This window comes from Lycorma delicatula, chromosome 7 (assembly GCF_047948215.1).
Source record: "Lycorma delicatula isolate Av1 chromosome 7, ASM4794821v1, whole genome shotgun sequence".
Classification (NCBI taxonomy): domain Eukaryota; kingdom Metazoa; phylum Arthropoda; class Insecta; order Hemiptera; family Fulgoridae; genus Lycorma; species Lycorma delicatula.
The window spans coordinates 110,746,016-110,771,489 of NC_134461.1; the positions used below are offsets into that span (position 1 = coordinate 110,746,016).

General features: G+C 27.6%; 1 protein-coding gene across 3 annotated transcripts in view; it reads left to right on the top strand.

Annotated features, from left to right (window-relative positions):
- The first annotated feature begins 422 nt into the window (after positions 1 to 422).
- Positions 423 to 25,474, top strand: part of LOC142327648 (prostatic acid phosphatase-like) — a 49,826-nt gene continuing 24,774 nt past the window's right edge. The window contains exon 1 of one of the 3 annotated variants that reach the window (XM_075370864.1): positions 423 to 592. The gene's annotated coding sequence lies outside the window, so the exon portion shown is untranslated. Of the gene's footprint in view, positions 593 to 673; positions 832 to 17,074; positions 17,228 to 25,474 lie in introns of those variants that run through there. The other 2 variants (XM_075370866.1, XM_075370865.1) reach the window with 2 other exon arrangements.

Here is a 25,474-nt window from a genome sequence, read left to right on the forward strand (position 1 = left end):
AGGACATTATTATTGTAATTATTACCGTAGTTTATTTCGTTTTATCAATGAAATATTATGATCAGTGTTGCGGATGACAATATTAAATATATTCATACATGTGTCTGTTCAGTTGAAAATGAGGTTAATTGCTATAATAAATTTTTAAATCTATCTTATTTAAATTAACTTGTTTTTGTTTAATATATTATTTTAGGAATGTTTTTTTCAGGTTCAGTAGTTGAAGTTAACTTGAAGGCCATTGATAAATTAAACTAGAAATATGGCATAATTTTATATCTTTCTTTTTAAAATTTTGTTTCATAATTATTAAATAATAAGGCTGATAAAGTATATTTTTTTTAATTTATAAAGTTTAATAGATGTTAATAAAAACGTTTTATTATTAATCACGTTATTATTAAACTAATTAGTTACAAATTTTATACTGTGCTATAATATTTATTAGTTACTCATTTTTCTGGAGTTAAGACAAACACAAACATAGTAAACAATTATACGGTTAATTTTTAGTATGTTATAATATTGGTCGATTTTGTACAGTTAGTTTTGAATTATGTGCGCAGTCTCGCAACTGAATCACCAGTGAATGGTAAATTTTATGTGTTTTATAGCATAATTTTTGAGGTATGGGTGTGCTTTTTTCTAAAGATGTAATACAATTTTTATTAGAGGCTGTGATCCTTCATTTAAATTATATTCAGTGAATAACTAAATCTTTGATACTAGTATTTTTTTACAAACTATATTTATGTTTTATTTTGTTTTCTTTTATAATTTTTGGCAATAGGTATTTACTTTCTGTGGTCTATAAAGTTGCTTTTAGTCAATGTAAGTATAATTAATTGATTGATTGAGGTTGGCTAAGTGAATGAAATTGTGTAATTGTATGTTTTTTGTTCCCTGAACCTTAATATGATGAGGTTTTTTTATTTTAAATAGATTAAAACAGGTTTTTTTTGTTAAAATCTAATTTTAATACTTTTTCATTTGTCTTCTTAATTAGATGTCTACAAAATAAAATTTAGTATGACTGTATTAAAGGTAATAGTGAATTTAATAAGGGGTTTTAATTTTAAAAAATGGAAAGGCAGGCAGCAATAAATAAAGGATCTATATTACATTGTATTACTTAATTCAGTTTTGTGGTTATGAAATATACGTGCCATTGTAGTATTTAAAAATATAAAATGTATGATATTTATGATTTTATAAAAGTTTAAAGTTTGTGAAAAACAGATAGGAAATCACTATAAAATCCACTCATTAACATTATTTTAACTCTTTACTATTTGTGTAAAAGATAATAATGATGACAAATGTAATGTTATTAGGATTATGAAAGGGTTTTGTCTTGTATAAAGTTATTGACAGGAATATAGGTATTAAAAATTTATGTATTTTTATAGAGAATAAAAAATATTTAATAACTTTGTACTTTTAAATTAACTTTTTTACAGTTATCTTGATTTCATTAAGTAAAATACATTTTTGCAATACTAAAATATTAAAATGAAAAATTTTTCTGGTAAATAATTAATAACGCCCAAAACAATATGAAATTTTGCTTATAATTATTTTTTATTTTTATTTTAATCTAGTTTGTTTAATTATGTTTATTTGTTCTTTATTTCTTTAAAGACTGTGTTTTCTTTACACATTAATAATTTTTAAATACAGACGTAAAGCAATATTAGCAATTATTTTAAAAATGTGAGAAGTTTATCCAATGAGATAGACTATTTTTATAGAGCACTCTTAAGTTCTAATTGTAGTACAATGGTAATTGTATCATCACTCTCGTTGAAACCTGGGTGAGGGATAGAATACATATGTTTCAGAGATGTTCAGTAATAATATCAAGTTTTTTGCAGAGATAAGGAAGGTGTTAATAGAAGGGGTCATACTCTGTTGATAGTGGTTTCTAGAATATATAGGGGACCTGGAGTTCCCTCTATATTCTTTTTTCTGTTTTCATTTATGTTAATATTTCTTTTAATATACAGTATTTTATAAATCATTGTACTTGTGATTGAACAGATATGTCAGTTAGGAATATATATCGATAAGTTTCGGTATCTGATTTATTGCATTTAAAAGATAATAGGAATCATAAAAACAAACATCATTACTTACAGAAAGAAAAATATTTTACAAAGCATGATAAACTGTTTAAAGTTTTGAGATTTTTCCTTAAAATAAAAATATTCAAACCTTATGAAAATTAATTGAATTAGATTGAAAATAAAATAAAATTGATGTTAAAGAAGTCAGGATTTGTATCAGTAATAGATGAACAAATATTGCATTTCACCAGGTGTTCAAATGAGATGTCGTTGAATAAATGGTTTCATAATATATCTTTTTAGATTGATTTTCCTCTTTTTTTATTAATGCTTGTATTGCACCAGTTTTAATAATAACAGGAAAATTTGTTAAAATGATGATAATTTTATCCTACAGGTTTTAATACAAGCCTCCTTATAATAAATTTGTGTAGAGAGGTTTCCTATTATTTCTGATAAATATAAATTGGAAGCTACAAAAAACCTGAAGAAATGGTAGAGGCGTGATAAAATATTTCATTATTGTTATAAAGGGATATTTAATTCTCTTAAATGTAATTGGTTTTGCCTAGTTTTGAAATAATTATTTATTCCATCATCCTCTACCACTTGTAATCATATATTTATTTTCCATAACCAAGTGTGATTTTTGATAATGGTAATTGAGTTCAAGAAATTTATACTGATCTCGTCAAGGTGTTGATTTGATATAGTTATCACAGATATTAATCCAAAAACTTGGAAATTTTGAACTGTTGGAGAATTAAATTTGATTTTTTAAGTGCTACCAGTATTTGAAAATTTGAAAATAGTATGTCTATTTTCATTGTCAAAATTTATATTTTTAGGAGAGCAGCTCAGATGTGTTTCAGGGTAAAACTTGAGTCCTCTTTTTATTCATCCACTTATTAACAATTAATCTTCTTAAAATGAATCTATTTATGTTCACAGAATGTATGAAGTTATTAAGAGACTAATACTAATGGTGACTTAAAATTGCTAAAAAATGATCTAACAAGAGTGTATTACTGGTGTAAAACAATACATTAACAAAATCAGTAAATTCAATAACAGCACCTACACATGTCAGAAAGACCCGTATCTCTATGAATAAAAAATTAATAGTTTAAAATTCAGTAATTTGTTTTTTTCTTGATGATCTTGTAACATAAAATTGAAGCTTTTGAACGGGAGATGGAAATGGAATTTTGTAGCATATGAAAAGTATCATGCCTGACCGGGATTCAACCCGGGACATCTGGTTTAAAGGCTGAGAAGCTAAGTTTCAATAAGGTTAAAGATTTTGGTATAATATCCGATATGGAATTGAAAAGTATAATTCACATTGATTATATTCTTAATAAGGCATATCAGCATTTGAGTTTAATTTTTACAACACGAATATATTGCAAAAGTTAGACTGCTATTGAATTAGTATAAAATATTATCCACTAATATTGGATGAAACTGTAGAAAGAATACAGAAAAACCTTCAGAGAAATGTTTTTTAAAAAAGTTACTAAACCTTATTCCTAGTGTTGAAATGTAATTATTGGACTAAGATTGATTTAATTCTAGTATTGGAATGCTATTGGCTTTGGTGTGTGTTTAGATTTTAATCACTGGACTGCGAATGAAAATTTACGTTATTGCATTTTTTTTACAATTTTAATTAATCATCTATTTTATTCACTTCTACTTTCCGGGTGTCTAGATTACATATTTGCAAATCTGTAGTTTGTTCAGTATGTGCGTGTGTGCGCGCACGGCGGATGCTACCTTGCATAGATTCTTTATGCTTATTAGTAGTGCAGAGGTAATGTGTATATATCATTTAAATTTAATCTTAAATGTGTTTATTAATTTTATATAACTATTTTTGCATTACAAGAGTAAGTGATTTTTTTGTTCTTTATTTTGTTTAAATATGTTGTATATATTTTTTATAATTTATTTTTAAAAATTATAATTCATTTTACTTTATTAACGTTAATTGTGTCAAGTAAGCTGTTTCAGAGCTTTCCAATTTTAATTGAAATATTTCTTTATAAATATAAATAGAATTTAAATTGAGATTTTTATATTGATACTTCTTGTAAAAAATCAAATTTATTACAATTCTAATAAATCGAATTTTCGAATTTTTTTCTTATTACATCTAAATTCTGTGATTTTTTAAAAAATTTTTAAGTCCAATACATTAAACGAGTATTTTTAAGCTGATTTTTATTTTCTATTGCAATTTTGTTTGCTGAAACAAACAGAAAAATTATAGTCCATACTTAATATAAAATATTTAGAACAATAAGAAAGAAGTTTAACCAACACCAAAAAAAAAAACGTAAATATTACAGGTCCTAAAACAAGTAACGTATGAAATCTTCAAATTTAGTATCTTAAAGGTAAATTCGTCCTTTAAATTTCTATTGTAAAAACCCCAGTACAGGTATAAGGTTGAGATAAGAATTTCTTTGTAATGTGTTTTAAAATGACATATATATTGTCACCGAATGGCTTCGACGACACGCGGCACTTAATAACCCCGTAGTAGCCCTGAGAAGGGCTGTTGTTGTCGTCGATTGGCTTCGACGGCTCGTAATTTATAACCTTGTGGTAGCCGTGAAAAGGGCAGTTTTTTGCGTTAGCTCTGAGAAGAGCTGTTGGGTTCGGAAGTTGGTCTCCGGCGAAGTCGGAAAGTTGCGGTTCGTCTATTGAAATCAGACCGAGCTTCCCCTCAGTGGCAGTTCGATCCTCACTATAGCGTGACAGTGGTGGCCTCATAGCCTGCAGTGTCGGGTTGGCGTCGGTCGTCCTTCGCCGGCGCGGCAGAGGCGGTTCTTCCCGAGCGATCCCACGCTGGGCCGGCTCCTGTTGTTAAGTCCACCGACCAAGGCGATTGAAGCCCGGCGAGCTGGAGCGGGAAGGTGGCGTCCACGTCCAGCGGCTCCCTCGGTGGGGATGTTGGCATCCGCCGGGAGGTCCCACGTTAAGGCGGCCAGGGAATTTCTCTCTTCTTCCATCTTCTTCTTTTTCTACTTGGTCTTCTCCAGGTGGTGGTCGTCGATAGATTAAAAATTCACTTTGTGCACGCTCTTTTATTGGAGCCTGAGAGTGGTGGAGCCGCAGTGCCGCTATGGTGGGAGAACTGCGAGATCATCTGCGCGGCGGGAGTAACGCAGTACCAGCGCGTACGTATACTGTGCTCCAGATGACATCTGAGCTGCTACCGTGTTCTTCCGCCGATATTAAATTAGGCATATAGGTGGTAACAATAAATACATGGTTAAGACTCAGATTTCTCTTTAAAATTTAAATCTCTTTAATAAATTTTCACTTTTTTTGTTACTCTTGCTTAATGGATTTTACTAATGTGATTGGTCAGTCTAGTACCAACCATCAGAGACTCAACATGTACTTAATGATTCAACATCTATAATTAATTTATAACTACGTTACACGTATGAAGCATAAGTTTGAATATTAAAATAAAAATAATTTGGGATATAACCAAAACAGACTCTTATTTATTTCAGTGAGCCAGCGAATAAAATAATACTTAAAATAATTTAAACCCAACCGAGGTATTAAACCAAGGCGGCAAATTATTTAAGGTAAAATCTTAATCCCATTAAGCTCATTGTAGAAATCACTTGAATGCTAATATCTTAAACTGGATTGGACGTAGTGGACTAATCGATTGGCCACCACGATCGCCTGACTTAACGCCACTAGATTACTTCATTTAGGACCATATGAAAACGATAGTATACCAATGAAAATTTAATACTAAAGAAGAGTTACTGATTACAAAAAGGAACGCTGTTGAATTTATATGAAACAATCCTGAGATGATACGGAAACCCACCGGAAATATTATACGTCGGGCAGAGTGCCGTTTATATTGCGAAGGAAGGAATTTCAAACAATTACTGTAGCTGAGATCTGTTATTCTATTACGATTTATCATTTCACTTATTTTAGTTTTTTATTTTGCCATATTAAGAATAATGTTTATTAGGAACAGAAATAATAATACGATTTTCTGTCTATTTTTCGTCTGTTTTAATTCAATAAAAACCAATTTTTAGAAGTTTTTATTTACCTTTTACTGATTGTATTTACATTATTTTTATTTTTGTAATTAAATTATCTACTAGTTTTGTTATTAAATCTTTTGCATATATTAGTCATTTAACAATGCTATTGTACTACAAACCTAAAAAAACAATTGTTTTCGATACCAAATTTTGTGTTTTACCTTGGATATAATAAATACTGAAGTTACAGTTCTGAAACGTATTTTATCCTATTTTTCAACTAAAATTACATGAGAAACCACCAAAATTAGTCTTTAATTTGGGTTCAAAGAATTACAGTAGGGCTTCTTTTTATTAGAAGAGCTGAAATCCTGGCGAAATCTTTCGCTAGCCGTTACTCGAAAACAAAGCATTATCAAACCTATATGTTCATCTGAATTTATTTCATTAGTTTTACCAGTAGAATATGTCCTGAAGGTTTCTCCGCTTCTACGAGGGACACTCTATATAAATATGTATAATAATATTCTCGTATGTATATATATTTAAGGATTAAAAAAATCAATTTATTTATCAAAGTACATGAATACCAATTCGCAATAATCGTTGATAAAATATTACTGAGATCAATTTATAAATTTATTTCTATGTTTTCGATTCTTGTTATAATAGTTACATTTTTATTTATTATGTAGCATTAAAGGAGAAGAATTTTACTATGCATCAAGCATAGTAAAAGAAGTGAGCACCAGTGATTTTCATTTTTATTTTTTAAATACAAATTGTCTACTAAAATATGGATAAAACTTAACTATTAATGTAGAAAAATTAATTAAAGAAACGATGGAAAATATTAATTAATAAAAATAAACTAAATATATATAAAAAAAGACTTGAATAAGTAAAAAAATACATATAGATCATCAGGAAGGAAAGAAATAAATGCAAAATCATCTATATCATTTTACATAAGGAAGGCATGATCAACATATTATATGCTAATAAACACAAGTATATAAAATAACTTATTAATATTTAACTGAATTAAATAAAATATCTATCATGCCTTTATAAATTATTAAATTAAATTAAAATATAATTTATTAACATTTTCCTTTAATTTCAATTAATTATTGACAGTTACAACTCTTTTCATAACGATCTTCTTGTGAAAATTACTACAACAAAAAAAATATTTCACGCACTCTATACGCCATCTCCTTATATCTTGACATATCAAGGTACGCCTGTCTTTCAACCGATCACCTGTTATTCATTAAATGACCGTCTTTTTTTCTATAAAATCCGGTTATGTTCAGTTGTACTTTAATTTTCTTTGGTACGTCTTCATTACTGATCCTAATCCGTTTCCAGACTTTACAACAACGCCGTCAGTAATTCATCTCTAATAATCTTAACCGTTAATTCATCTCCCCTCTTACTGCTCAAATTCAATCACTTCCTTATGTTAAACAGCATCCAATATGTATTTAAAAATTGGTTGCTTTTTTCGTTTACAAAAAATTATCGCTTATTAACAAATTTTTTGTCATTTAATAATAAAAAGTGAAACATCCTAATTAATGATGTCCAATATCAATATCGCTCCGATCATCAGAGAGAAGACACAGTTACTCCATGGATATTTAACTTCCTGCACTAAATTAATACTGTCCGTTATTAGATCTTTACCAAGTCTTCCACCACCATGTATTGGGATTTTTCCAAGATAATTGTGTAGTCCCACTTACTTTTTACTAATCAAATTTTTCCAAGTATGACGTATCACTTCCATCCATCGATATCAAAACTTGATCTCTGGAAATAGAATTGTATACACAAAGTCCTAATTCAGTCTTGACCCCAAAAATTTACCATCTTAAGTAACTATAATAACCTGCTCAATGACCCGTTTGTATTGCCGGGATACACAGTAAAAATGGATGTTTACTGCTGTCTAATTAAATATTTATGCAATATGAAAACAAAACGTTGTTTTCATTTATGTTTCTTGATTTAAAACATCTCTTTCTTCTGATAAATGCTCGAGGATTCCAGTTTTGTTGTAATAAGTTCTCTTTCATTGTATTTTATAAACCAGTACAGATTTTTTGACCAGATAAATATTGAATCCAGTGAGAATTTAAGATTTTAAATTTAACTGTTTTCTTATATCGCCTAGCTTACTTGATGAACAAACCTTTTTCATTTCAATATTTTAACGGAAGATATGTTTGTTACCAATTTGTTTAGCTATTATTTTACAACTTTACCTTACTTAATTACTAACTTTATCGGACAAAAACCGAAAATGTAAGGATAATTTAGGCATTTTAGTAATTAATGAACTTTTAGTTATATCACCGTAAAAAACTTTTTACTAAAAAGTGTTTTCGGTTTTTTCTGATTCTGACCTGAACTTTCTTCTTGTACCCTTTATTCTTCATTTTGTACATTATCTTCAATATTTTTCTTTATACCCTTCAACTACTCCCTCAAAAGGTGTTAAAAATAATGATATAACAAAGATCACTAAGAAATTACTGATATATCTAAAAAAATGAAAACAAAATTCTTTCAAAAAATCCAAAGAAGGTAAATCTTAGAAAAAAATACGAAATTAAAAAAAAAGAAAAGATTTTTAGATATGAAGGTAAATAAAACGGCTACAATAAAATATCACTTAACATTTTAACTCGAAATAATGTTATAAATAACTGGGACAAGGATAAGCTACATCGATACTATCGAATAAAATAACAGTTCGTGAAAGTTTCATACAGGAAGTTAGAACAAATCTTAACAGAAATGATTAACTAACTATCAAACGCAGCAAGCGTGTAAGTTTCTTAATCAGGCTGTTATTTAAACAAAGGCCGTTGTCAGTATTTCAAAAGTTTAAGCAACAGCGATATGAAACTGAGTTTAAAGCGTTTTGCATGTCAAGAAAGATAGAATTGACCAATTTAGAAGACGATTCGAATTACCACATTAAAATACGACATAAAGCTATAAGGTTTTCAGCTACTGAAGACCATCCTAAAATATTATGTAAATAAATAGAAGACGGTAAATAATACATTTTGTTTCTCGTTTTATATTCAATGTAAATGAAACAGGATTTCAATTGAAACGAATGCTATAATGGATACACATAGCTTAACAAGAAAATACATGCTTCAAGGCCGTAACAGACCGCATAATCGTGGTTTTATTCTACATTGAATTATAGCAAAATCACACGGTTCTTCAAAAATATTCTATATTGTGTTATCTACATATTAATATATGTGAAATACGAGTAATTATTTAAATATGATGGCATAACTTCTAATCTCAAAACTAATCAAAAGATTTATTAAAAACATAAAAAAAAATTTCGAAATTTTCCAATTTGCACCTAGTAAACAGTAATGAAAAAGAAATACAAAAAGATTTGAAAAAAAAATAATAAAGAGAGCAGGAAAGAGTAGATCGAGAGAGAGAGTGAGAGAGAGGAAAATCATAAAGATAAGAATGATGCAATCTACTTTAATTGATTTATAATGAAGATATCTGTTAACGAAAATAAATATTAAGAAAAAAATTAAAATCTTAGCAAATACGACTTATTAATGAGCAGTTGCAGTGTGGTATTAATAAGTACAAATAAAGATTACGTTTAAAAATAATTTATTTTACGTATCTCATTTCCTCCTATCTAGTAAATTTATAGTATATTATTATTGAAATGAATAAGCTAATTTTATTTATCGATTACACGGGGGATCACAGTAAAATTACTGTGAGAAAGCAAAAAAGCATTGATTCACACAGGCATCATTTATTTAATAAATAAATGTACCATTTATTGTTTTGATAATAAATTATTCTTGGTGATCTCTAGCAATTATCATTAAAGAAAGGTTTCAAACAAAATTATACATGAGTACTTATTTAATTAATATTTGTTTGTATTTTTTTTTAGGATAACTAAAGTAATTTTGTTTCTTGAGTTAAACCAATAAATTGAATCAATACTTTTCAAAATGTTGTAATTTGTGTCGAAAAAAGCTGACAACACAGTAGGGCTTTCGCGACACGCGTACAGTTTCGGGGCGACCATTCCTGAGATGTGTGGTTAATTGAAACCCAACCAACAAAGAACAAGATCTAGCGTTTAAATCCGTATAAAAGTAACTGAACTGCCTTTACAAGGATTTGAACCTTAGAACTCTCGACTTCGAAAACAGCTGATTTGCGATGTCGAGTTCACCACCAGACCAACCCAGTGATAGTGTTATCAAAACTGTATGTGTGTGAGCGCTTTAATGAAATAGCTGAATATGAAAATTGCCGTTAATTATGTTTATTTGGAAATTCCAATGTATATCAGCATAATAGAAATAACCCGGTCGTGTTATTTTGCCCATTTTCAAGTAAAAGGGTTTTACCTTTATTTTTATCCCACGATTTTCATACGATGTTAACAACATACTTCGATATACGAAGTACAATATACTTTATAATACGTATACATTACAATATACTTCGATATACTTCAAAGACGAACAGGAAATGACTAATTGTGTTAAATGAACCATACAGTTCAACTCATTAAATGTAATTTTAAAAACATTATAATTGAACAAATTTGTATTTTTATGTGTTTTAAAATATATAAATTTAAATATTATTATTTTTTTAATTTATTTAAATTAAAATTATATGCATATATTCTGCGGTTAATAATATACTTTAAGTTTTAAAATCCATGTTCATCTTTGATTGGAAATAAATGAAATTTAATTAGAAAACAAACATTCTGTACTTTGTTATAAAGAAATATGATGTTTAATATCTTCTATAACACTTATCTTCTTCACTCAGAAAGAAGCTGTGGTTGAAACCACAGCTATATTCTGAACTGTATATTCTAACAAATATACAGATTTTATACGTACTCAAATTGTTACAAAAAATGAGATTATACATACTATAGTATACATACTCATACGCTAAGAAAAATAACATTTCCTAAAAATTAAAATTAAACGTAACGAATTAGTAAACAAGGAAAAATATGCAAAAATTTTATACACAAAAGTAAACATATAATTATTGGTTTCGATGTAAGTACATCTCAAAATCAATATGAGTACATGCATTTCATTTGACGTAAACATACAGATGACTTGATGTAATTTAGGGGTAATAAATCTTAAGTATTTTCTTTATATATTTGTTGTAAATTAAAACAGTTGAATAAACAGTATTACTACATTATTATTTTCGACTCCATCATTTTGATATATCTATTTAACTTTTTTATAATCGAAATAAAACAGCTTCAATTATGTTCAATTGTATTAAAAGTAAGGAGGTAAACAGCAATTTAATGTGTCCTACGTACTAAGAAAATTAAAAGAAAATATTCTAAAAAAGAAAAGCATTTTCTGTAAAAATCTACAAAAACATTTCTAGTCAAAACAAGTAAAATCAGTCGTACAAAAATCATAAATTAAACGAAAATTCTTCTGTTCTTATTTAATTAAATTTCCAGTAAAACGTAAAAAAATTACTTTATAATTAAACACAGTCTTCGTTATACAAATATTATGTTAAATATATTGACACAAACTATTTGAAAAATAAAATTAAAAATTATAAAAAACATTTTTTCAAGTTTTTCCAAAGTTAAACATTAAAAAGAAAAATAAGGAAAACAATTACTCGAAAAGGTTGACATTTTATTAAAATTAAGTAAAATGTAAACATTAAACGAAAGGATTTTTTAGTTTAAATTTTTGTTAAGTTAAAATGGAACGTCAAATCGCAGGTCGCCAGTAACTTATAGTATATGACTTTTGATCGTAAATTAAATATTTATATAAATAACTTATTTACATATTTGTAAATAATAAAAGAACAGTACCACGTTGTATGTATATATATATATATATATACATTGTCGAGTGTGTTCGCGGCTCGATCAGGATGTTGAAAGATTAACAATTTAAGAATGTTTATACAATTACAGTTATTAGTTTCAGAACATAAGTAAAATAAGACAAATTAATAATAATAATAATAATAAACGACAATACTAAACAAATAATAACAGTAATCACACCCACAACAATAGTACTAATAAATGTCCATAATAATAAGCAATGATTACCCAAAAAACAGAATTTAAAGTATGGTCATGATTTATTTACAGGTAGTCAAATATTAAAAACCAGAATTCAGTCCCATTAACAGAAGACATTATCATGACCGCTAATATTTACACTTAACAACTGATCTTGTATTGCCACAAAGACAAGATTAGTCTAAAATTCTTTAATTGCAAATACCTTTCCTTTTTATCTAATAAAACTATCCTATACTTTATGAAGGAATTTGACACTTTATCTCTTTCTTTAATTGTCTAACAGTAATTCAACAAAAAACTTCCTTTATTCTTGTACTGTCCAAACTAGAATGCTTGTGACGTCACTTCACACGTTGTCCAATGTCGCTTTAGCCTCCTTGCGTAATACTCGTTTCATCACAAAACTGAACTCAACTCGTCTTCCCTGGAGTATTTATACTCCTATCCTCTTCACCTTCAGAACCATACCCAAGTTGAAGCGTGAGCATGATCTTCAGAGACATTTTCCCATACATTCCTACCCTGGTCTGGTAATTTTTCTCATGGAACAACATCTCTGGTAGGTGTGTTGTTGGGCAGTATTACAAAGAACGATTGTTAAACGGACCTGTTACAAAAAAATGATTCCTTTTAGTCCCTTTCTGGATTCCGTACATTATATTTTCTACTTTCTTCTTAATTGTCAGGAATCTGTTATTATCAGGTCCGTTATACCGGTCTTGTTACAATATATATATATATATACAATAACAAGACATATTTTACTTAAAAATATTATCTTTATTAATCTCTTGGGTTAACTAATCAACTATACAACCTTATAAATTAAATTCACTACGTTTCACTTAGAATTCTCTAAGCTGGCTGAAGGACCCAATACACATTCATACACACATCATACAGAAATCTTGGATACTCATGCAAATATAATTGTATAATTGATTGGTTAACCCAAAATATTATTTTTAAATAAAATATGTACTTTATGTATCAGACTTTACCCTACAGCTGAACTATTTCCGGAATTAATGAGAAACTACGTCGAAAGCATTGTTTTGTATATTAACAAAAAAATAAATCTCATTAGTACCAATGATTCATCATAAAATCTAAGGTCATCTAATATAACCTTTATAATACCCCGAAATGATCTATTAGTCTATAGAAGATATTTCATATATATTTCTGCTAACTAATAAATTTTATTCCTGATAAATTTATGTACAGCAGAGTGAACAAAAGATTCCTTTAGAATTAAGGTAAGTGGTTAATGACAAATAATATGTATGAATCACACTATTCTAAACATGTTTTTGCCATCCTGTCTAAATGGTACAAAATTATTTTATTTTCTAATCCGCCTTTATAATATTTTGTTTTTTTTTTATTTATATAAAATCCTAATGGAGTTAATTAAATTCAAGCTAAGAAAGGCAAATTTATTATAGGTAAATTTGTTATTATAAGCATAAAAATATACAACAATGTAAATAGTATTTACATCATCTTTATATTCTTAAATCTTCTTGATACTACTAAATCTAGAATGTTGAATTTTAATGCACGAGCGAGTTTTCATTTGTTATAGTATTATTATTATTTTTTTTTTATTCTTTCGTCGTTTTTCTGAAATAATAAGTTTAAATTTTAATTGATCTCAATCTTTAACAATTACGTTTTTGTTTGTAAGAATTTTATTTATTTACGTAGAAACTTTACATTACTACTATTTATTTTAAAAATAGTTTTAATTTTTATATTCCCTTTTTATAAATAGTATATAAAGTGGCTCATACCTGCGCACATGTTATCCTTTACAGGTATTATGTTTCCTAATTATATATTGTAATTCTTTTTCATGTTATATTTTTAACAAGGGAAATAAAGGTTTATTCATTCAGTCATTCAATTAAAAGCAAAATTGAATTTAAGTAAAACAAAATAATATTAGACAGTCAGGTGTATTGCATAATTCGCTCTTTACCATTCAGACCGCTGTCCGACCTGCGATATGGAGAAAACTCCATACCATGTCTTTTTCTGTTGTACGAGGTTCCAAGATGCACGGAGGTGCATGCTGGATACCCTGGGTCGGTTGGACATATTCAGACTGAGGATTTTCAGCATATAATGCTTCAGGGTGTGAAAGGTTTTAGAAGAACTCAGTAAAACAGAAAAAAACTCGTAGGAGACGGGGAGCATTGGCGCGGCCTGCAAGGGAATGAGGCGTCGGAGGATGCCGGGTTGGACAGATCTGCTGCTGAGTGCCTTGGGGGCCCTCTCGAACATGAGGGGGGGTCCCTTTGGTGCGGTGAGGCCGTGGGCACTCCACTCCCGGTGCCTGAGGGCGTTGCTCACGTTTTCAATGATTATGGCTGACGGTCGCGTGGGTAAGTGATAAGTAATTGAATTGTGTGCGTGTGTGTGTGTTTTGTGTTCTCTGGGTGAGATTGTGGAAATTTAATTAACTTTTTAGTGTACTTTGGTGGATAAAATATGTCTTCTTGATTGTGGTGCACTTGTCTTGTGTTGGCTTGATTTTGGTATGAATGTATAAATGTGTGTGGTACGTCTTAGTACGTGATAGGTATTCGTTTTTTCTGAATCTTTTTTCTCTTTAGGTATTCTTGTAGTGGTTTGGTATGGATAATGTTTGCTAGTGGAGACCGAATGTGTGTGTGGGCGCTTACCTCCTCCTGAAGTAATGCTTTATTAGCGGTTTCCCAGGAGGTGGGGTCGCCAGGGACGGAGGTTTATTCGGTAGTGCGCAGGAATACATACGCATTTTCTGTAACAGTTTGCGGAACCTGTTAGCGAGTCCGACACTGCTTCGGCGCCCTAAATGGGGTTCCTCCACCTCAAAAAAAAGTGTCTTGCATAAAGAAATGAATTTTAATAATGAGTATATGTGTTGTAATAATCAACATATCTCATTGAGTAAATTTTTCATCAAAGCTAGAGCGTTTTTAATACATTTTAATAAATATTTGTACTTTTTCGTACATCTTCGGTGTGTTCGATTTGTAATAGAAAAGAGGTGGAAGATTTTTTCATTTCATTGATGTACTGTCTTTATTATCGAAATTTAAATTAAAAAATTATTTTAAGTATGAACTAATTAAGAAACTATTAAAATATATATAACTAAATTTATTTATAAAATTTTGCAAAGGTTAATGGACTTATCGATTCACTTTAATTAAAAAATTTACTTTAATTAATTTCTTTTATTTTATAAGTTGATTAATAAAAAACCCCTCAGTCGATCAAGTATTTTGAATATTGCCTAATGATATAATTTTATTCTATTTTTGTGTTTATTTTTTCTTTCGAATTGTGAATAAAGAAAACAAATTTCATCATTCTAATAAAGTGGTATGTCAGATTTTGCTTAACATGTTTCTTAAATCAAAGTACTTTACTTCACTAATTATACTTCTGTTTTGTTAGAATTTCTACAGCGAGTTACACAAAACTTTAAACATTTTCATTAGCCGGTGACACAGAACATTATTATCATAACATGACATTATTATCATAATGAAGCAAACTATTTTGAACTAGATTAGGCAATAAAGCAAAATATACCCTCTTCTCAACACTATTATTCTGCTCTATTAACCTCAAAAAGCAGTATGTCATACACTTTAATGTTGACGCAATTCTATATATATATATATATATATATATTTATATTTTACGTACTTGCCAGTTTTCGTGGAGAAATGATAAATTAGTCCTTTATATATTTAAAAAAAAAGGCAATGGTTGACCCAAAGTCAATCCCAGTCAGGCATAGCTTTCTTTTTTACACGCTTTAATATTCATTTCAAAAATCACAGTAACTTTTACTGGAAGTCAGCCTGTTGTTGATTAATAAATAAATAAAATTCATCTTTTCAGTAATATACATATAATTGTTTGTATAAGATATCCTTTTTTTATTTCATGTATTTTTCTTTTTTAAATCATTCTTTGTAATAACCTAAAAAAAAATCTTTGAAGCTATTTTTCAATTAAATTTTCAATATTGTCGACTCCGTGGTTATGTAGGTAGCGTCACGCCATTTCGTGCGGGAGTCCCGGGTCCGAATCCTCGTCAGGCATGGCGTCTTTTTCACATGCTACTAATGTCCATTGGGCTAATGGACTTTAGCTGTTGATGTCCGTTCTTTCATAATAAAAAAAATTCTTTATGCATTTTTCATAATAGCCTTTGGTAACTTTATTAAGTAATGTTATATTGAGTGCAATTCTTAATAAAATATAATTAATTAAATTAATCAAAAACTAAATTCTTACAATTTTTATTTAGCAATAAAAATTTGTAATAATATTAGATTTTTAAAAGTTTCTGTTTTTAATAAATTTAATTGAAATATTATCAGATACGTATTTTAGAAATACATAAGTGGTGAAAGATAATTCACGTTTTAAAAGAAAGTTTTATTTTTTTTTAATTTTATACTGAGAGAATTTTTATATTGTTGTAAGAGGTACAATTTAATATAAAAATTTTTAGATAACAAAAGCGGCGCAATAAAGTAAAGTTTTTTAGTTCGCAATAAAATTAAGCTTTATTGCGCCACTTGAGAATAAAATGTATAATTATATTAAAACCCCCATTTATCAATATTTTTATTTTATTAAGTGAATATTTTTTTCAAAAACTAATAGATCTGAAGTATTTTATTGTAAATATTAAATTAATATTTTTTTATTTCTTATTTCACAACAGTGAAATAATTTTTCAAAAAAACAAAAAAAAAAATATTTAGATAATATTTCAATGTAATTATCCATTTGTATAGTTTTATTTATAGGAGTGGTGGAAAGGTATAAAAAGCACGCACGTGCGTTTGGCTTACTCTGTTACTTTCATTTCTCATTATGATTTTACAATGTATTTGAGTCATTAACGGGGATCACTGCATTACATCAGTTACAAAAAAAAAAAACAACAATTCTTATCTCTCAACATATAATTGGTAACAATTCATTTATTTAATATTAATTTTTTTATGAACTTTTTTATATTATAATCTTATATTTTTTTATTGCATTTATGTAGTAGATCTATAAAAATGTGATAGTTTAAAAAAATCGCTAGAAATATCAGAAAGGGAACTTTATTATTATTACGTTTTTTTTATTTTAAAAATTTTTTATGCTGAACTTCTTTAAAATTAACGTCGATTTATAGATTAATGAGAAAAAATATACCGCTCTTTTTCTCTCAATCTGTAAACTTTCAACTTAATTTGATTGTTTTCTCTTATTTTTCCCTTTCAGTTCTTCTACTTCCTATTGAGTAAATTTGTTTTAAGTAATTGAATTAGTTAGTTCTCCATTTGTAAATTCTATAATGAAAAACTAATGTCAAGGAGTGTAGAAATAAGTTTCAACTAAATCTCTTAAAATTGTAAAAATAAATGTTGTTTCATTAGGAAGGAAATAACATTTTAATTGTACAGTAAATCATGATGAAAAAGATGCGAGGAGCTGGTGGGGTATATGTACACACCTACAAAACTAATTTGTAGGATGATCTTTGGACGAAGTGTGGTAGGCAATAGGGAATACACACGCACAAGCTTACTGTAATATTCTACAACCATGATCAGTGTAGCAATTGATAGTGAAATACTAATTTGCTGATATTTGTTATGTATTGAAGGTGTGGTATTTTGGCTGTAGGACATCAGCAAAAACTTTGACTTTATTTAGGATCAAAACCATAAAACCTATGAAACAGAAAAATTCTTACAAGCTGTCTTTAAAGAATTTCCACCATGTAATTAATTTCTTGATACTCTGCCAACATTCCTGATAGATGTATGTTTATTTTTTTGGAAGAGGTTTAGGTCCATTGTATAACTTTCATTACATTTTGTGTAAGTTCTCCACTACAACGTATGAAGCTGGACGCTTTCAGTAAATTACACTTTTTAAGTACCAGTGGTAACTTTCAAGACCATTTATTTGTTCATGGAAGTTCACTAACTGAAGAAACAGCTGCCCACTGTTCAGGAGGAATATTACAGTCTGCATCATTGTAATCTTCTTGTAAAACATCAAAAAAGGCTTCTAGTTTTGATTGTTGGGGACTGGTATTAATTAACTCACAAAAATGATCATCTACCTCATTTGTTAGGAGTAATGACAATGCAAATCATTTTAACCGCAAACTAACTTCTAAATTTTTATCTTGATATGGAATGCATAAATCTAAATCGTGTATATTAAGGTACTTCTACTGAGCCATATAAAATCAAATCTATTAGCCCTAAATTTGTAAATTAGAAAATATACGTTTAACTGTGATACAAACGTATTTCGAAATCTAATTTTAAAAGGTAGAAAATCAGTGATAATTTAAAAAAAAAAAACTCGTATTCCATTTTTCTCTTTGGACAATTATTCCATTCTCTAATTTTTCCTTAGTTTCTTCTTCTTTGTTGTACAAGTTATCTTAATTTTTCTGAATCTGAGAATGGATTTTTTCATCTTCCACTCTTAAGAAACTGTTTCCTAATATTTGTAAAGAATATAAATGAATCTTTCCTTCCTACATTTAAAGTTAAATTTTCTCTAAATATTAAACATTTATTCTATTCTACACTATCAAATTTATTCTCCAAAATGACAAATTCAATGTAGGTAGTTTTATTTTTGCAAGCGTCTCATTAAAATTAATCTGAGAACTAGAATGGCCTCCTTTACCCTTGGTATTTCTGAAATTGAACTGTTATTCATTTAATAGGCTTTCAACTTACATGCAAATTAATATTTTTTTATAAATTGATGTCGCTTTGTTAAGGAGACAATTACACTCTTATTAAAATCCAAGGATATTTCTCCAGTCTATAAATTTTACATACAAACACATGAAACTTAGTTCTAATTCTCCCAGATGGCAGCATAGTAGTAATCTTGATGATGATCAAGATTACCAAATTGTGTTTAGCATAGAGATCTTGATTAATTCAGTGCTTAATTTTTTTTTTAAATTATGATTTCCATTAAATTCAAATCATACTTTAGAGTCTCCTCTGAAAATCCCACTGGGCTGAGCTAGTGGTTAACTCATCATCGCATTATTATATTCTGTTTTATTATATTATCATTATTTTAATATAATATTCTATATTTTTATATTCTGTTTTGTTTTATAAATAATGTTTTTTGTTATTGTTCTTGTCTTTGTTTTGTTTTATTTCAATAATACAGTGTTGTTATTGTCCCATCTAATATTTTTTATGTTTCGTGTTGTGTGTTGAACTCACTTTTACCTTCTATGGGTAGGTAGTACAATTCCTTTGTTTAGTTAGGTCTTTTCAGTCTTACTTAAGACTGTGAAATGTATTTTGTTTTGAGTTCATTAAATAGTAGTACACCGATGGAAATGTCACACGTGGATTCGGATCGGTGGCATCCTGGCTGAGGTGGACTGGAATATGTCAAAAGCCGAGGTTTCAAAGATGACCTCCAGTAAAGCCCATAAGGGCTCAAAACAGAGGGGGAGACATAGGGTGTCTTCCCCTACAGGGTCAGGATGTTCTGTGGTGTTCTTTGGTGGTTGGGTTTTAATTAACCACAAATCTCAGGAATGGTTGACCCTGAGACTGTAAAAGATTATACTTCATTTAAATTAATATACATCATCCTAATTCATCCTCTGAACTAATAATGATTAATTCAAAGATTGTTCAGGAATAATTTTCTACCCTCATCACCTTTTTGTTTTTAAGCTTACCATATTTATCCATCATTTTTAGAAATTATTTTTATCCATGTTTTTTACCTAATATTTTCTCTCCTGCATTAATTACTCATTCACTTTCTTCTTCACCTGAACCTATAATTTATCCCAAATTTAACTTTACATCATTCTCTTTTAGCTAGCCTTTTTTTTATCTCTTTGATTTTAATTAATTTCTTCTGAAATTTCTTAAACGTAAGCATAAACCAGCATTAAGTTGTGGCTGTATCAATGTCTGTTCCTGGGAACATTTTACACTTTATAATTTAGCATTGAAATCTCTGTTTAAGCACTGTATAATCCATATATAACTTTTTGTATCTTTTAATACATGTGTACCATCTTGGTTTTTAATTTTTTTAAGTAGAGTGTTTGCAATCAGTAGTTGTCAAAAATTTTCAAAGCCTAGTTCCTCTTTCATTTCTTTGACTCATTTACTTTCCCTTCTGCTATGGCGCTCTAATCTACCATTATTATTAAATTATCCCTTTACATATTTGATTAGCATCAATTTCTTCTTATATATTTTTTCTTTATTTTCATCTTCTACTGAAGAGGTTGGTACATAAATTTGTGGTAATGAAGTAAGTTTGAATTTGAGTCAACCTTATCTAAAGTAAGTTTTTTTTTGTATTTATTATAACAGTAAATTATTATCTCATTTTCTTCTTCTCCTTCTTCTTCTTCTTCTTCTTCTTCTTATTATTATTATTATTATTATTATTTATTTTTTATTATTATTCCTACTCCTGCATTCCCATCTTTTTGATTTTGTGTTAATTATCCTCCAACTTCTGCTGCTGAAAGACATGCAAAATTCTTGCATATTTTAGTTCTTTATATTTCACCTCACTAATTCCTACCATATTTATTTTTAATCTGAATAGATTAAAGAGAAAAAAGAGAGAGAACATGAAATTCTTTCAGTTGAGACATGAAATGTTAAAAGTATAAATAAAATTGGTGGAATATGCTGATTAGTTTATATTATTTTATATAATATCATTAAGATATAATAAATGTTAATCATAACACTAGTGTTACAAGATCAAAGATTCAAAAGTTAATATACGAGTAAATTAGATTTGAGTTTTTTTATTCCACATATTTTTTGAATGATATATTTTGTGTTAGTGTTTAAAGATAATGAAATTATAAATTCAAATATAGACCATACTAATTAAAAATACATACATATGTTATGTTACATTAATTTACAGTATATTTGATTGTTTGCATTGTTTTATGTCCTATTTATAAAGTACAAATTTTGATAAATATTCAAAACAGTCTTATTTTATACAAAACAGTTGTAAACTATTATTAGATAAAAATAACTTAGTTCAATCCATAAAATTAACAATTAGAGGCACAACAGTTGATTTCTTCATATAGTAATACATTACAAAAGATAATGTCAAATATATATGTTAATTTAAAGAATGCCATATAGGTTTAATGTTTATTATGAATAATTAAATTATTAACTCTTGGCAGTTAGTCTAATCTTGAAATTTTTCATAATATTTTCAATTAATAACATCTACTTTTCAATTCTCTAGCAAAAAAATCTCATCAGTTGTATTTTTATTTTTTCTAATATTTAACTTAATAAATATTTTTGAACCTAGGTAATTTAAGATTTTCTAAACAATTTTTTATTCAACCCTAGCGTATAGAAAATTCTTGCCTCTGCATTGCATATAATTTGTATTTAATTTTTTTTTAATATTAAATAATAGTTTTGGAATATTTGAAGGTTATTTGACCTTCTGAAGATAATGTTACTTCATTTTATTTTCTACTTAAGAAGTCTCTTGTGTACTAGTTTAATTATATTTTTTATGTTCCATCCCAGTAAGTAACATCATACTGCATTCTTGATTATAAAAATATATTGTAAGCTAGCATGTATTTTTAATATTTTTCTTGTTAAATTCAAATAGACTATTAAAATATTATTTTTTTCTTCATTAAAATTATCATACAATATTTTTATAAACTTATTATCAGAATAATTTTTGAAATTGCTAAAACTTGCTTTTTAGTTTTATTTATTGTTTTATGGATTTTTTTATTATTAATTACCAGAGTTAATTTTGGATTTTTTATAATGTAAATTTACTAACTTGAATAGCATTTTGAAAATCATACTTGAAATTATACTCAAATAAAAATCAAAAAACGTCATGAATTCTAAAATTCTCTGAATAGAATATATTTTCTATTTCTAAATTTTCTTTTACTTCATACTGAGTTCAGCTAATTAACGATTTGTATCAATGAATGAAATCAAGAAGTTCGCTACAACTTCGCCGGTAAGAGTCCTCAGAACTGAACGGAACGGCGAAGTCAACGAACTATGTTTACAATTCTCATAAAAACATTATATTTGAGTTCAATTACATTTGTAATAAAGAATACTTTTAAAAATACTTCGAATTTTGTTAGACAACGTTTATTTCTTCCATTTGATGAACCGCGGGACTGGAATATGTCACTTTTTCCTCAAAAAGGTGGGTTTACGAATCGTGCCGCTAGCTAGCAGTACGTGATAGTACTAGGTAGCGTACAAAAACTTGATAGTGTATTTGAAATAATAAAATTTAAAAGAAAATATACTACAGCTTGTTTTAATAGTAAATGTTCTTATGTAAATAAAAGTAATGAAGATGAAACATTTTTTTTTAATTCCCATCACTTCATTAAAAAAGAAAAATATTAGTTTATAAGAGATTATAGCTGCTAATAAAACACAAAAAACCCACGAACGGTAGGAAAGTGTTGCAAATGTGGCAACAAAGATTTGTTACATAAAACAGAAATAAATTCCATTGGTAAAATGTTTATTCTACAATTAGAACTATTCAATTGAAATTTTTTCAATTGATGGGGAAAAAAAAAGTTCATTTAATAATAATATAAAAAATGTGTCCACGAATACGATAAAAATCAAGGGTTACACTTGCAAAGTAATAAGTTCAATATTACATCACGGATCTTCGATTCGTAAAGGTTTCATTGTTTAATAAAATCAGGCCGGTAAGAATTTTATAACAAATTTTTCTAATTTTTGCTTATTATATGGATTTCTGAAACATTGTTTATTATCTATTTTTGAATATCTATTGTCTGTTACATATATTTAACATGTATTTATTTTTAAACAAAATTCTAAATTAATAACAGATTTTGATAATAGAAATGTAGTATCTTACCTTTTTTGATATCAGTATCATTTTGTTAAAAAACAGTTTTATTTATATTACAGAAATTTTTGTTTTTTGAGCGGAAAAAATGATATCTGCGAGACTCTTACCGTACGATTTACAATTTCACTTTAATTTTTTTGGATTCAATATACAATAGAAGAATGTATATTTTTAACTATTAATATTGGATTTTAAGCCACTGATTGGAAATCAAAGAAAAGATATGAACTATCAATAAAATTTTCAGAAAAAATATACTCTTTTCTCTTATAAGTAAAATATATACACTGTGAAGGGGCTAAAATATTTTTCATTTGTTTTGGAACGTTTTCTATTAGATTAGGTTGAAAAGCGTGTATTTATAAAAAGGAGACTAATATTTTTTTTTTTTAAATCATAAATTTGCACACTTAACAAAAATTTAAAATAAAATCTTGAGTTATGTAATTAATATTTCATAATATCCTTATAGGACATAAATATGATCGAACTGTTTAAAAAAGATTTAGATAAATTCATATTTTATTAAAAGCATGGGAAATGCTTTCATGTAAAGAGCAATTTAGATATACTCACATCTAATCTGCTATCTAGTTTCTGAATTACTTTTGTTCAAAGTAGGTATTATTCTTTTGGGTTTTTAGCTCTCATGTTTTTAGGAGTATAACATTTCATTAGAAGGCCACACAGTCATTGTACTTAAATTTAGTAATTTCAAATACAAGCTTGTTTGAAAAATTAAATTTTAATCTTCTGTTTTAAAATTGAGTAGTTAAAATTGTATTGTCATATAATCAGATTGTCTGTTAATTTTCTATAAATATTTAATCATATTTTTAGTCAAATTTTACAAATAAAATATTGGTTATGTTTAGTTTTAAATCAGTTTAATTATAAAATCTTAGTTTGTTTTGGATCATTAAATTCAAATAAAAATGAAACAAGCCACAATAGAATTGCAGCTGTATTATTATTTTTTTTTTTTAATTTAATGATCACAATTTTCCAGTTGATGTGTTTTCTACAATGGTACAAATTTAGTTGTTCTGGTTTAGATTTTTGCATGTACTTTTCAAGTTCATCATGTGAAAGTCATAGTCTTTATTTTCCCAGGTCATTAGTACACTATTTAAAATGTATGTTGAAAAATTTATTTGTCAGTAACAACTCCATATGATGATCATTTAATAACCGTATATATAAACCTTAATTGTTTAAATAAACATTACCCCTCAATTGGTAAATGAAGGTTAAAAAATCTACTAGAAGTAATAACACCTTATAAGTATTTGAGTTCATTTCCATTACCATACTCTTCACATCGTATATCGGTGTGGTGAATTCCATTACAGTCTTGTAAATAAATAACAGTATACCTTCATGTTTACTTTTACATTTTCAACTGTAATTTTAAAATCTACAACTCTGATTACAACTGCTTTAGACAATGTCACCACAGATTTTGTGTGATCCTTCTGGTCAAGTGCAGAGTTAGTTCATTTTTTGAATTCATAAGGTATATCTCAAAATGTAATTAATTATAATGTATTCATATATTTGAAATATATTATCTCTTTAATGTATAATAATACTGTTAATCTGTCTAAATGTATAATAATATATTATATTCTAAATATAAAAGGATTTAAGTGGTGGTTACTTTATTAGTAAGCATGTTACTGTTTAAGGATCTTATCTTTAATTTTTTTTAAATCCTTTGCATTGAATATCGGTGTTGTCAATTTTCTACCGCACCAAAATGTGGTAGGAAACAAGAACTAAATGCCAAAAAAGCATTCATGCATGTAATCCCACCCACTCAATATGGAAAGAGAGGGTTTGCAGTTACTTACCATTTATTAGTAACTGAATTTTTCAATTTTCTTTCCATTATTTGTACTTCTGATTCTTTTTATTAAATTATGTTTTTTGTTTCTTCTGTTTCATTAAAAATAATCAAATTAGTAAGTAGTATTAGATAGATAAAAGGTATTAGATAAAATCCTCCAATTGCAATCAACATACGTGATAGAAAAGATCAACAATTTATGAACTAATTACACCATTGCTACTGGAATCATTTTGTTTGAAAAGTCAAGCATAAAAAATTAATGAAAATATTATCGGAAAGAAAGTAAATAATAGTACTTACCCTTAATATTAGTACTTACCTTATGATATTTGTAATTTTTAAACTTAAAAATTATATTACAGTTGTTAATCAGTAATAAATGAACTACAATAAGTATAAAAAGGGGTAC